General features: G+C 33.1%; 1 long non-coding RNA gene across 1 annotated transcript; it reads right to left on the reverse strand.

Moving 5' to 3' along the window:
- Nucleotides 1-575: 575 nt before the first annotated feature.
- Nucleotides 576-4,507, reverse strand: LOC135218495 (uncharacterized). The gene is made up of 3 exons (XR_010315346.1): nt 4,477-4,507; nt 2,600-2,734; nt 576-1,215 (listed from the first exon to the last, which is right to left on the reverse strand). It is a non-coding gene; the product is annotated as an uncharacterized LOC135218495 (long non-coding RNA).
- Nucleotides 4,508-13,489: the final 8,982 nt, after the last annotated feature.

Consider the following 13,489-nt stretch of genomic DNA (forward strand, 5'->3'; position numbering starts at 1 on the left):
TGCCCGGGGAAAATAACAATAATTTTGATCGGTACAATATGATCGTAGGTAAGTTACACAGCATGCATGTATGTGTGTATATATATATATAGATGGGTAGACTGCCCAGCAAATTCTCTAAATCTATAAACCATTAATCTGGGGTATATGGACAATCTCTCCGTAAGCACTGGCCAAAGGAATGTCTATGACATAATCACTAGGCAGTGGTTTTACGAATGGAGTTCATCTTGGAATTGAGAGCTATATACGCATTTCACACCACCTCAAAATTCAGGAAACACAATATGGAGTTGTATCATGAAACACTCAGTTTGAGTTTGTAATTTCTTCTCCTCAAGAATTCATTATCAAATTGACACATCTTTTTGCTGGAGTAGAAAATTCCTTCAATAGCTTTCAGGATGTTTTTCATAGTAAATAAATAAGAACTTCTCTGTGATTGGGAAAAGTATTAGCTAAACACTCCAGTAGTTGTTCACGTCATTATATTTCTAAAGACTAAAATTGTTTCTAAAAACATACTCTTAGGCTCACTTGCCTTGTCGCACTACTTGTTAAATGAAACAAAAAACTTGCATAGGATGCTTTTATTGCATGAGAACTGACAGTGCACAAGGAAAACCAAAATTTGGTACAAATCATCATATCTTGTCGTGCCACAACTGGATCCATCGTTTGGTCGCTTCATTGGTGTTCAGGAGGTCTTGATCTGTGCAGGTGGTTAATATCGAAAGCCTTTTAATTCATCCTTATATCAATGTTGTTGTGTAATACTACAAGAAATAAATGTATAGTGACTTTCTACTTTGAAATTCATAGAAGAAAGTGAGGCAAATTCAAGCTAAATGATTTAGGTGCTTCAACATGCATAAAGCGGGACACCTTACAGGATAAGAATTTCGTAAGTTCTTCCGTCATAAAAATCATTGAGTTACAAGAGCGAGCGTCACAAAAGCCATAGAACAAAGACCCTTTCTGCAAAGCGTTCTTCTTCTTCCCGCGCTCTTAACTCTCAACTCGCTAAGGCTTGGGGGTACCCACATCTGGGCAAGGGCAGCACTGCTGTGGGGCAGCGCGAAAGCTTATGGTGATAGTACAATGAACTGAGACTCCAAGCCTGTTTTTAGCACTAGAGCAGTTGCAGCATCGGTTTGGATCGATGGTAATTTTCGTTGAAGCTGGGTCGGCCACGGACGAGGGCACTTTGGCTACCTGTTGGCAAACTAAATTGTAAGTTTTCCTTTTGGTAAAACACATGATTATTTAGAAATATGTTTTTACATAGCTTACAAGAACATGAGAGGATTATCGAATGTGGTAGCATTAAAAAAAACTATGCACGTACCTTATAGCTATGGTGACACAGAGTTCCAGTTTAAAACTTTAACCATTTAGAGTAGAATATAAATGCCTAGAAAGCTTAACGATCGGTGTAATATCTCGTATAACCGTAGTACGAAAAGCGGCTACTGTCACTAAAGGAGATCGGGGTTTGAGTTTTAGGGGGCTGGGGAGGGGGGATAATTGCAAGGAGGAAAAATACGAAAAGTCGAGGAGATTCATAGTCCGGACAGTCTCCGTACTGAATGGACTCACGCGATTAACATAGCACCGAAGTCCAATGGAGCCGTTTCAAAGACAAATGCCATCTTCTACTACTACTACTACTTTTTACGCAATGAGGAGCTTTCGTGAAAGCACACAGATTAAATACGGCTCCCAACAGATATCCCTGTATAGGCCTAATGCCATTCAAGGTTAGTTCAAAAGACATGGCTAGGCAATTTGTGTTTTGATTGCAAACTGCAGGAGCTTTAGCAAAATGCAATTATCCAAATTACTCTATTCGTATTGAATTTCAATTTAGATTTTTACCATAGGCTACTCATTCTGTGCACACATCGTTAAACATCATACCAAGAATTCATTGGCTTTATTAGAAAACTTGAAAAAATAGAGCAGCTTTGCATAAAGGAAAAAATTAGATGAAATCTACTATAGCTAAATTGATAGATAGCATTCTGAAAATATCCAAGAGAAGTGACCGTGTCGCCATCACACTTAGCTGTTAATAAATACCGAATTTATTTATTAGTTTTCTTTTTTTGGCTGCTTAGATCAATAATTCTTCTTTTGTTCGGTCCGACTTACTTTTACCCAGATTTCTACAAACTTCCATCCTTCAAGTGACAGGCCTCTGTTTATTAGGCTGTTCGTCATGTCGACATTCTTATGAAAATGGATAAATAAATTACGGGGAAGTTGTCTTAGTAAATAAAAAAAAATAAAACTATAAATAAATATATAAATAGACAGATATGTTACTGTCACGCTTACGTTATTCCTACAAACGCTCATAAAATCGCTTCGTGGAAAATAAGGTTTCCGGCTCTTTATTTACGAAACTCTGACTGGATTATTAGAGCAGCAACGTGACTACAAACATTTTCCCGTGCAGGTAAACTAACCGAAGCAGTGATCTCTACACTTCCTTTATCTCATCAACATTATTATTATCTATAAAACGACCAGTACCTTACTCAAGTCCTTATTCCGAATCATGGTAAGACAATTGAGTCTATTTTTGAGAACTTACGTCTGCTGGTTCGGGAGATGGCAATGCCTCGACGTGGAAATAGCAGGCTACCGCCACCAACAGAAGAGACAAGAAGTAGATCTTCATTGTGGATAAGACTTCTTATTTCACTGATTTAGGCTGAAGCAAGAAAACCTAAAAAAAAGAAAAAAAATTAGACGTAGCAGTGTTTTATTTTCCTTGAGAAAAAAAAAATTCTATTCCTGTACCAAATTTAGGCCTTATTAATTCAGGACACTCAATAGATAAAAGAAAAATGGTTTTAAAAGCAGTATGGTGGAAAGGTTTTTGTAAATTTAATAAGTTTCATAAAAAAAAGTAACTAATGAAATCACATATGATGCCTTAATCATGCTTTGCTTAAACTTCTCTTGTAAAGACATGAATGAAAAAACAAAATCAGATAATAGGACTCAAATCTTCATCTACGATAATAACAACCATGACAATGAGGATAATGAAGATGATATTAGTCCGCCATCTTTCAGACGACTCTTAAGGTAATGGGAGTAAATAATAAACCAATCAGTAATGAGGTATCCTCCGTCGTCAAATAATGAAGGTATAAAACGGACAATCATTTATGTTATGAAAAATGCGACTAGGTTAAATAGAGAGATTAATTGCACCTTCTATATTACTGAAGTAAATCACACATGTTTCCAAAAGCTCATAATAAGAATAAGATTCAATGTAAATTCAAAAAATGTTTGTTAAATTTCTTATGCTCCGAAAAAAACTAGTCTAAACTGAACAGAAAGTCATCCATATACGGAACTGTTATAATCTTTGAATAACATACTAGACTCAAAAAAGAAATTGTAAGCCAAAAGTGTGGTATTGACGTACAACTCCATATGTATATATATATATATATATATATATATATATATATATATATATATATATATATATATACATATATATATATATATATATATATATATATATATACATATATATATATAAAAATATATATATATATATATATATATATATATATATATATATATATATAAATATCAAGAGGAAGACGACGAAAACCACACATCACTAGGCTGTCTTTTTTATTATTTTGCCGACGTTTCGTAATTGTTTACAGAATTACATCTTCTGGGCTGCACATAAGAAAAGATAAAAACATATAAAAATTAAAAGTATAGTCTAAAAGTTCATTTAAAATACATCAGAGTAAAAATGAAATCGATAAAAATAAAAACACACCAACCAAATAGAGGTGAGACAGCAAGGAACTAAATGGAAGGAAACCTCTAGGTTGGTTGTGTTTTTATTTTTACGATTTCATTTTTACTCTGATGTATTTTAAATGAACTTTTAGACTATACTTTTAAATTTTTTTATGTTTTATCTTTTCTATGTGCAGCCCAGAAGATGTAATTCTGTAAACACTTACGAAACGTCGGCCAAAATAATAAAAAAGACAGCCTAGTGATGTGTGGTTTTCGTCCGTCTTCCTCTGATTATGTCGCTTGGAGTAGTTCCCATGTGCCTTGTATCACTATATATAATATATATATATATATATATATATATATATATATATATATATATACGTATGGAGTTTGTACGTCAGTATCACAGTGTTGGCTTACAATTTCACATAAAGAAATAATAAACAAGAATAATGGAAAAACTATTTATTATGCTGTTAATTTTTCAGTATATAAAATCAAGAGAAGAAAGTATCTAGTATTCTAGCTGATGAATGAAGAAAAAAGAAAAAATTAGTAAGAATTAACAACAATAGAACACTAACGATTCACTTAGAAAAATATGGTGATAACGAACACAATGATAATAGAAACGATACAGGTAACAATGGTAAGAAAAGCATCGGAGTAAAACCAAGAACTTGCCTTCTCTGAGCTGTGAGCTTCTTGTCCTGTTGCTCTCTTGATGTTCTGGATCTTCTCTCCACTTTATATAGGGAAGTAGCTCCTCCCCATCGCATGGAGGGGTTGGAGTACTGCTGTACATCAATGTCCTTGCTACTCATTTGCTTTGCCCCCCCCCCCCCCCCCCCCCCCCCCCCCGCAAGTCTTCATGAGATTTTACATTCTTTAAGTCATAATTATTAAGTCTCTCCTAACAACATAAGTATAGTGGAATGGAATACAAAATGAAGGCCAACGGACAAGTGCTAGAACCTATGTGGTCATTCAGCGCTGAAAGGGAACTTAATAGTGAAGAGATTTCAAAGATGTAACAAAAGAGACGAAGTAGTTACAATATGAGTTAATTGTTGGGAGAGGACTGGGAAGTAACTGGGATGAAAGTGAATACTTTTCACTGCCACAAACGATTTCTTTTACTTACAAAGAAGATGAAATAAAAGGCGGTAAAGACATTTCTAGAGGCGTAAATTTGTTCAGTAATTGTCGAGAAGAAGCGATGATGTGGGTCTCCATTTTTAGTCTCCCCAATTTCTAGGCGATGTAAGATGCATCTATTGGCTCTCACTTCAAAGATGAACTTTGTTCGTAAAGCCTCTGCGTAGTTGGTTATTCCACGAACGGTCCTTTTGAACCAATGTTTTTGGGAGTGTTTGTCTGTACACACTCAGAGTAATACTTCGAGGAGAATTCAACAGCCAGTCAACCCATATTATATATTTATATATTATATATAATATATATATATATATATATATATATATATATATAATGTAAATATATATAACTTTATATATATATAAATGTATATCTATATATATATATATATATATATATATATATATATATAATATATAAATATACATATGTTTATAATTATAAGAATATACATACAATATATATATATATATTATATATATCTATATATATATAATATATATATGGATGGAGATATAATCCACAAATGATGTAAAATCTTTATGTAGTTATATAAAATATATTATTTCTTGTACAATAAATTACAGCTTTCGACCTTCAGCTGTGTTCTTGTTCACTAAAAATGTGGTTATACGTCTACAGAAACTGACATGTAGGAGCAGAAAAAAAAACTTTTTTTTTTTCATAGTAGCATTTCAACAATTAGATCGGTAACAAACAATATCTATTATGTATGAACAGGTGGTTGAGCCCTGTTCATATATGCTTACATGTATGCATGTATGTATGTATATATGCATATATGTAGTATATAATATATATACATATGTATGATACTATATGGCATATATGTATACATACATACGTATTAATTTGTTTTTGGCGGAAATCTGCTTTCTCTCTCTCTTTCAGTACGACAGAATCAAAATGCAAAATATGAAAGATTATTAAAAAGGAATTATGTCAGTTTTCTAGTGAGTTTCACTTTTGTCATAGTGATATTGTACATGTTTAAAAGGTTTGGTTTTATGTTTTGAACCAAAGAGTTTTCTCTTTGCAGTAATGAGCAGCATAAAGAACGTGATTGTTCCGTGTAGTGATAGTGATATAACGATATATATATATATATATATATATATATATATATATATATATATATATATATATAATATATATATATATATATATATATATGTATGTATATATATATATATATATATATATATATATATATATATATGGCAACTTTTTTTTATTACATGTATCATAATTCATCTGTAACAATTTTTCATGTAATAGTCTTTTGCTTTAAAACTTGTATAGTATGTTTAGATTATAGGTATGGAAACAGTAGTCACACATGAGATCTGAGGTGCTCATATATGATATATTTCTCTGTTATTTTGGTATAAAACCTTATTAGGCTTTTGAAGGTTTTTTTTTTTTGCTAGTCTAGGCTCTACTGTGAGTTTATACAATGTACTGAGTATTTCGAAGTTCTATGTTGTTATGTAATCTTCTGAAATTAATCTATATACCTAAGGACCCAATTTAACTTCAAAATGGATTAAACAGCTTGGAATGTACACCATTTTTTTTTTTTTTTTTTTTTTTTTTTTTTTTTTTTGCAAAGTTTAATGCTGAAACCATCACTAAGAAGTAATGTGTAAATTTTTTACGCGGAAAAAATACTTAGTGACATATGCTCCCACAACATTGAATCTTTTCCCAGCTTGTTCCAGGTGGACCTTCAGTCCATTAATCAACCTTGCCTTGTTCTTTCCATTTGTCAAGAATCTGTCATGTCTCATAGTGCTACTCATCTCATCAGTGAAAAGTATTTATGTAACTGGACCTTCTTTGCTCTTTGACTCTGCTCAACATTCTTTGTGCTAGGACCATCACTGTAACCATCAAAGACGACATGTCAGTTTCTCTGGCGGTGCATCTCCACATAAGACAAATAGAAACTTATATACATCGTTGTATGTGCGATGTTGTGGCCACACCACACGCCGATAAATAACCAATATCTACTACAAATATGTCTCCTGTAGAATGTTTGTGTACAATCATAATAAGCTTCTATTGCTGAATACATGGTAGATTTATCAGTCTTTCTCATTGTAATTTCATAAAACAAAGAAAGGGGTATGAAGGTATGAAGTAAAATTCTCATTTAATTTTATCACACAGATAATCCTGTTGAACATTTGCATTGTGCTGATTGGTATGATCTCCTCACGTATCTTCACAAAATTACTGACAATCAATAGAGGAAGGACCTTACCTTACGATACAACTTAGCCTCTCCAATGTCTATCTGTCGGTTTCTTCATAGTCTCTGTGCCAATCTCTACGGCAGCATCACAGTTAATGGTATCATCACCTAACACTCCTGTGGCATTTGACATCAGTTCAGTAGACTCTGGAATAGGGGAATGACTTCTCAGACATTCGGTCAGTTTTTTGATGTCTTGATTACCCTTCATCTGACGAGAGTTCCTCAGCTCAATATGTTGTTCTATATAGTGAAACTATTTCCAAAGAAAATTTTCTAACTCATGGAAGAGTTCAGACAGCCAGGCATAACTAGGACCCATCGATTCTAAACACTATCTTTCATACCCAGATGATGAATAAGGCCTCCAGCTGTTTTTCATCGTTCGCATTTAAAACCTAATTTACGGCTATTCTCTCCAGACATCTACCCACATTTTGTCACTGCAGTGCTTGTGAAGTTGCTTTTGGAATTAAATCTTTCAAACTCAGATGGACAATCTTTGTTTCCAACTGGGACATCTGCTGGAAAAACAGGTGTGAATATTTGGCGTATGATAAGCGTCCTGCTGGATGGAAATGAGGGATATTATCACATATAGTTCTGAGGTGCAGATCCATATTACCAGTCTCTCAGAACATACAAATTCTCGCATCAATGTTACTTGGTCAAAATATTGTACCCAAAGTTGGTAGTTCGACTGTTACATGGTGCTTCCAACTTGAAAGTCTTCTTCTTTTCCATTTACGTGGTGAGGATGGTACTTTAGTTTAAATCTTTCAGAGATCCTGTCTGATTTATGCAGAAATTTCAAGTTTTGTAAGAATGGTTTCACCCAGCCAACTGAATCATTTGGTATTTTGCATATATATATATATATATATATATATATATATATATATATATATATATATGTATATATATACATATATATATATATACATATATATATATAATTATATATATATATATATATATATATATATATATATATATATATGTATATATGCATATATATATATTACATATATATATATATATATATATATATATATATATGATATATATATATATATATATATATATATATATATATATATCTAAACGTGTGCTTGTGTGTGATGAAAATAGATGAAAGATAAAAATATTCAAACAAGGACACATCGATGAGATCTTTGATGAAGTTATGAACCTGAGAATTCATCTACTTAAGAATAGCATTCATGATATACTCTCAATCTACAGAACACACCTGAATTCGCCTTGAAATTGGTTCTCAAAACAATTGGTAGATCCGCACGATGCATAGGGAAAAATACTATATAATTCCAGTGAACTATACATTTTCATTATAAGCTTAAACCATCATTGTACAAACGCCGGTTCATTTTGTATGGGTGATTGGGGGTGCGAATAGGCACATTCAAAGTGATAGTTTGATCTAAAACTTAAAATGAAAGTAACATACTGTCATTATAGTAATATGACAAATCATAATTTGACTTCCATTGAGCCGTAATATTTACAGAATCAGTGCTAGTGAATATTTACAAACTAGTGATGATAAACAGATTGTTAAGCTTACAAAATGTCAAATACAAGTACAGTTTTTTTTTTTTTTTTTCTACGCCATCCTGACGTTATTCCTTTTAATATACAATAAAGATTATCTTCTTCATAAACCTATGTGTTCGACTCCAAATTTTGTCAAGAAACTTTGGCCCTGAAAAACAACAGATTCTTAAACACTTTCTTATAGCAAAGAAATACTAAGTTCGTTATTTACATTATAGGTATAGATTATGCTATTAACTTTTCAGTACCTAAAATTAAGAAAAAAGTTATCTAGCTTATAAATAAGGGGTACGGAAGGAGGAAACAAGAATGTACCGCATGAGAAAGCTATCGAATCACTTGAAAAACACAAATATTAAAGATAACAATGAAAAACAAGAACAATACAGGTAACACTGGTAAGAAGAGTATTGTAGTAAAACCAAGAACTTGTCTTTCTGAGCTTCTTTGTCCTGTTGATTACTTAATGTTTTGGATCTTCTCTCGACTTAATATAGGTAAGTAGCTCCTCTCTCGCATGGAGGGGCAGGGGTTATATGCTGTGCGTATCCAGTTTGTCACTTACCAAATCAAGTTTCATGAGCGAGAATTCAAATATGCAAAATTCAATTGTTCATAAAGCACGTCTTAGAATCCATTTTGAACAATACTCAGAAAAAAGAAGAAAAACCTTTGTGGTCTGTAAACCGTAACAGATGGCACGTAACTCTTTGGATGGATAAATAAGGTAATTATATGATCAGTTCCCATAATGAACGGCATTTAAAGGACAGTGAGCCAGAATATTCAGGTTCTGGAACTCATTAAGAAAATCATTAAGGGAGAGAATAACGTCATGTCTAGAGATGTATGAACTGACATTTACGTAAGAATTATACAATATTTTGATTCAAGAACATCTGATATCGTTTTAAGTTAAGAGACAGGGAATTGATGTGGTTAAAACATTGAGAAGAATGTAACCAAGGTTAAAAGTTTGCTCTTTGGCTTAAGCACGTAGAGTACTGGCGATAATAGGCGGACAAGAAAAGAAAAACGTAACTGGTCGATTCACTGAGTTGTGTAAATTCAAGTTATAACACCTATGAATAATGTTGCCAGAAATTTAAGGTTTGAACTTGTTTTAATTTAATTTTTCTAAACAAAATGGACGTAGTCCATGCCTACATACAAGTATTTCCACGTCTCTTACAGGTGGAAAATTGCATCTAAATCTTGTAAAAAACTTTGCGTGGAAAAATCATATTTTGAAGAATTCCAGAATCCTCATCAAAGCAAGAGCCATCTCGATGTGAGCAGCAGATAAGCGGTAATTACCCTCCACATCCTGGCACTCACAGAGGAAATATGAAGATACAGGCAAAATATAATGCCAAAGAGGACCGTAGATACCAGGAAAAGTTTATTCAAGTGTAATTTGGACTCTGAGCAAAGAGTACACCAGTAAGTAATCATTAACCTAATAATGAGGAAGTAAACGCACAGTGGCTGGAATATTGTCATTTGTGGTTGTAATAATAAGTGAAATCACAGTAATCGGAAATCTGCAAACAAAGATGAAATCACCTCGGGGAGATTTTTAACAAAATTGGAAGAAGAGTTTAAGTGATCAGAGAGACAAGGTTGCGGTATAATATCAACCTTGACGTAATAGTAGATGAGTAATTAAGAGAGATAAAGTTGCGGTATAATAAAGACAAGGTTACATGTACTATTGAGCTTGACATAATAGGATGATTGATTCAAGGTTGCGGTATAATATTGAGCTTGACGTAATAGCAGATGATACCGATTGAGAAAAAATGTTTAGTTGCTTTAATAGCCATGGTGTTAGCAATATCACGGTTTTATTCTTCATCAGGTATATAAATGAAGGATATATCTTTCAAAATTTCCTCGCTATAATTAGAGCAGTAAATCGGGCAAAACTCAAGGAAATTTACCTTTTGTCTTCCGCGACCGAACACTAACGTCAACCAAACCTTTCGTAAATTTCACTGTATAGCAAAAAATACATAAATTTCAAGAAAGACAGAAATAAAGGTACACGCGAAAAGTCTCTCTCTCTCTCTCTCACTCACTCTCTCTCTCTCAATGATTATCGCAATGATTACGGTGCACGCGAATTTTTCGATACGTTTGTGGTCGCAGGTTTTTAGAAATAACAGGAAACGCCAAATATCATCTCTCTCTCTCTCTCTCTCTCTCCTCTCTCTCTCTCTCTCTCTCTCTCTCGTAGAAGAAAATCTCTTGTCTATCTTTCTACAAATGAAAATGGCCCTGAGATTTGCTTAGCCTTTTTTGGCATACAAACACTCTCTCTCTCTCTCTCTCTCTCTCTCTCTCTCTCTCTCTCTCTCTCTCTCTCTCTCTCATGTAGCGTTCTCTTCTCCTTTCTAGACTAGATAATTTTAATACACAAACCCAACTGTTAGTCCACCGTGAGAACATATACAAAAATATGAAAAACAGGAAGAGAAAAAGCTTTTGACAAGGTAGATCATAACATATTAGCGAAAGAAAAATTAGAAATCAATATAGTAGACAAAGTAGGAGCATGGTTAAAGAATTTTTACACACAGAAAACAGATAATTATTGCAAACGATGAGAAATCGCATGAAGCTATGGTAATATCCGGTGTGCCACAAGGTACAGTGCTAGCTGCATTGCTGTTTGTTATTATGATTGCAGACATAGACAGCAATGTTAAGGAATCGGTAGTGAGTAGTTTCGCCGATAACACAAGAATAAGTACAGAAATTACTTGTGATGAAGATAGGAACGCGCTACAAAGAGACCTTAACAAAGTATATGATTGGGCAGAGGTAAATAGGATGGTATTTAACTCTGATAATTTTGAATCAATAAATTATGGAGATAGAGAAGGAAAGCTATATGCATATAGGGGACCTAATAATGAGACAATCACAAATAATGGAAGCAGTTAAAGTCCTTGTGTGTGATGTTGAATAGGAACATGTTATGCAATGATCAAATAGCAATTCTATGGCAAAATGTAAAGCAAAAAATGGGAATGTTGTTACGGCACTTCAAAACAAGAAAAGCTGAACACATGATTATGCTTTATAAAACGTATGTTCGTAGTCCACTTGGATGTTGCAAAATGATATGGTACCCACACTATCAAAAGGATATTGCACAAATAGAGAGTGTACAAAGGTCCTTTACAGCTAGAAAAGAAGATGGTAAGGATCTTGACTACTGGGAAAGACTACAATTTTTAAAATTATATAGTCTAGAAAGGAGAAGAGAACGCTACATGATAATTCAGGCATGGAAACATTATGGAGCTAAAAACATCAGAAAAAGCAAGCAGAGGTAGATTAATAGTGCCCAAAACTATACCAGGAAAAATAAGGACAGCACAGACATTAATCACTACGCACCAGCATCGACAATGCAGCATCTATTCAATGCGTTGACAGCTCATCTGAGGAATATATCAGGAGTGAACGTAGATGTGTTTTAAGAATAAGCTCGACAAATATCTAAGCTGCATCCCAGACCATCCAAGATTGGAAAGATGCAAAATATACCGGAGATGCACTAGCAACTCTCTGGTAGAGATTAGAGGTGCCTCACACCGAGGGACCGGGGGCAACCCGGAACAAGATGTAAGTTCTGCAAGGTAAAAGGTAAGGTCTCTCTCTCTCTATCTCTCTCTGTCTCTTCTCTCTCTGCCTGTTCTGTCTCTTATTCCTGAGGTAGGAAAGAGATTAGCCCCTTTCCCTCTGTTGTAGGTGATCGACTGATGGGGTAGCAACCTCATCCATAAACAATACTTTGTGAGTGCCGGAAAACTAAACGCCTATTGGAGGCCGTTGAAAATGCAAGGGAGATAAGCCATTCTTATACCCAGGTGAGATTAGGCGGCATTTGTGTCAGCTGAGACAAGAAGTCCATTAACTCAGTAATATATGTATACATACATATGTGTATTATATACATACATGCATATATAACATACATACATGCATACGTGTCAGCATATTCTGGAAGGGACGAGGGCTCACCACCCCTGTTCTACATAATAGTTAATTAGCTTGTTTGTTACCGAATCTATATTGTCAGTTCTGTAGACAATATACCACATTTTAATAAACAAGACCGCGCTGATGGTCGAAAGTTGTAATTTTTACTGTACAAGAAATATACATTTTATATAACTAAATATAGATTTTACATCATTTGTGGATTATATCTCCATATATATATATATATATATATAATATATATATTATATATATATTCCTATAAATATAAACATGTGTATATATATATATATATATATATATATATATATATATATATATATATGATTATATATATATATATATATATATATATATATTATATATATATATATATATATATTACTTATATAAATACAAAATGTGTGTATATATATATATATATATATATATATATATATATATATATGTATATCTATATATGTATATATATATATATATATATATATATATATATATATATATATATATATATATAATAGGGTTGACTGGCTGTTGAATTCTCCCAGAAGTATTACTCTGATGTGTACAGACAAAACTACTCCCAAAAAACAAACATTGGTCAAAGCACCGTTCGTGGAATAACCAATAGCGCAGTGGCTTTACGAACAGAGTCCATCTTTGAAGTGA

The sequence above is a fragment of the Macrobrachium nipponense genome, chromosome 9 (genome assembly GCF_015104395.2).
Source record: "Macrobrachium nipponense isolate FS-2020 chromosome 9, ASM1510439v2, whole genome shotgun sequence".
Taxonomy (NCBI): domain Eukaryota; kingdom Metazoa; phylum Arthropoda; class Malacostraca; order Decapoda; family Palaemonidae; genus Macrobrachium; species Macrobrachium nipponense.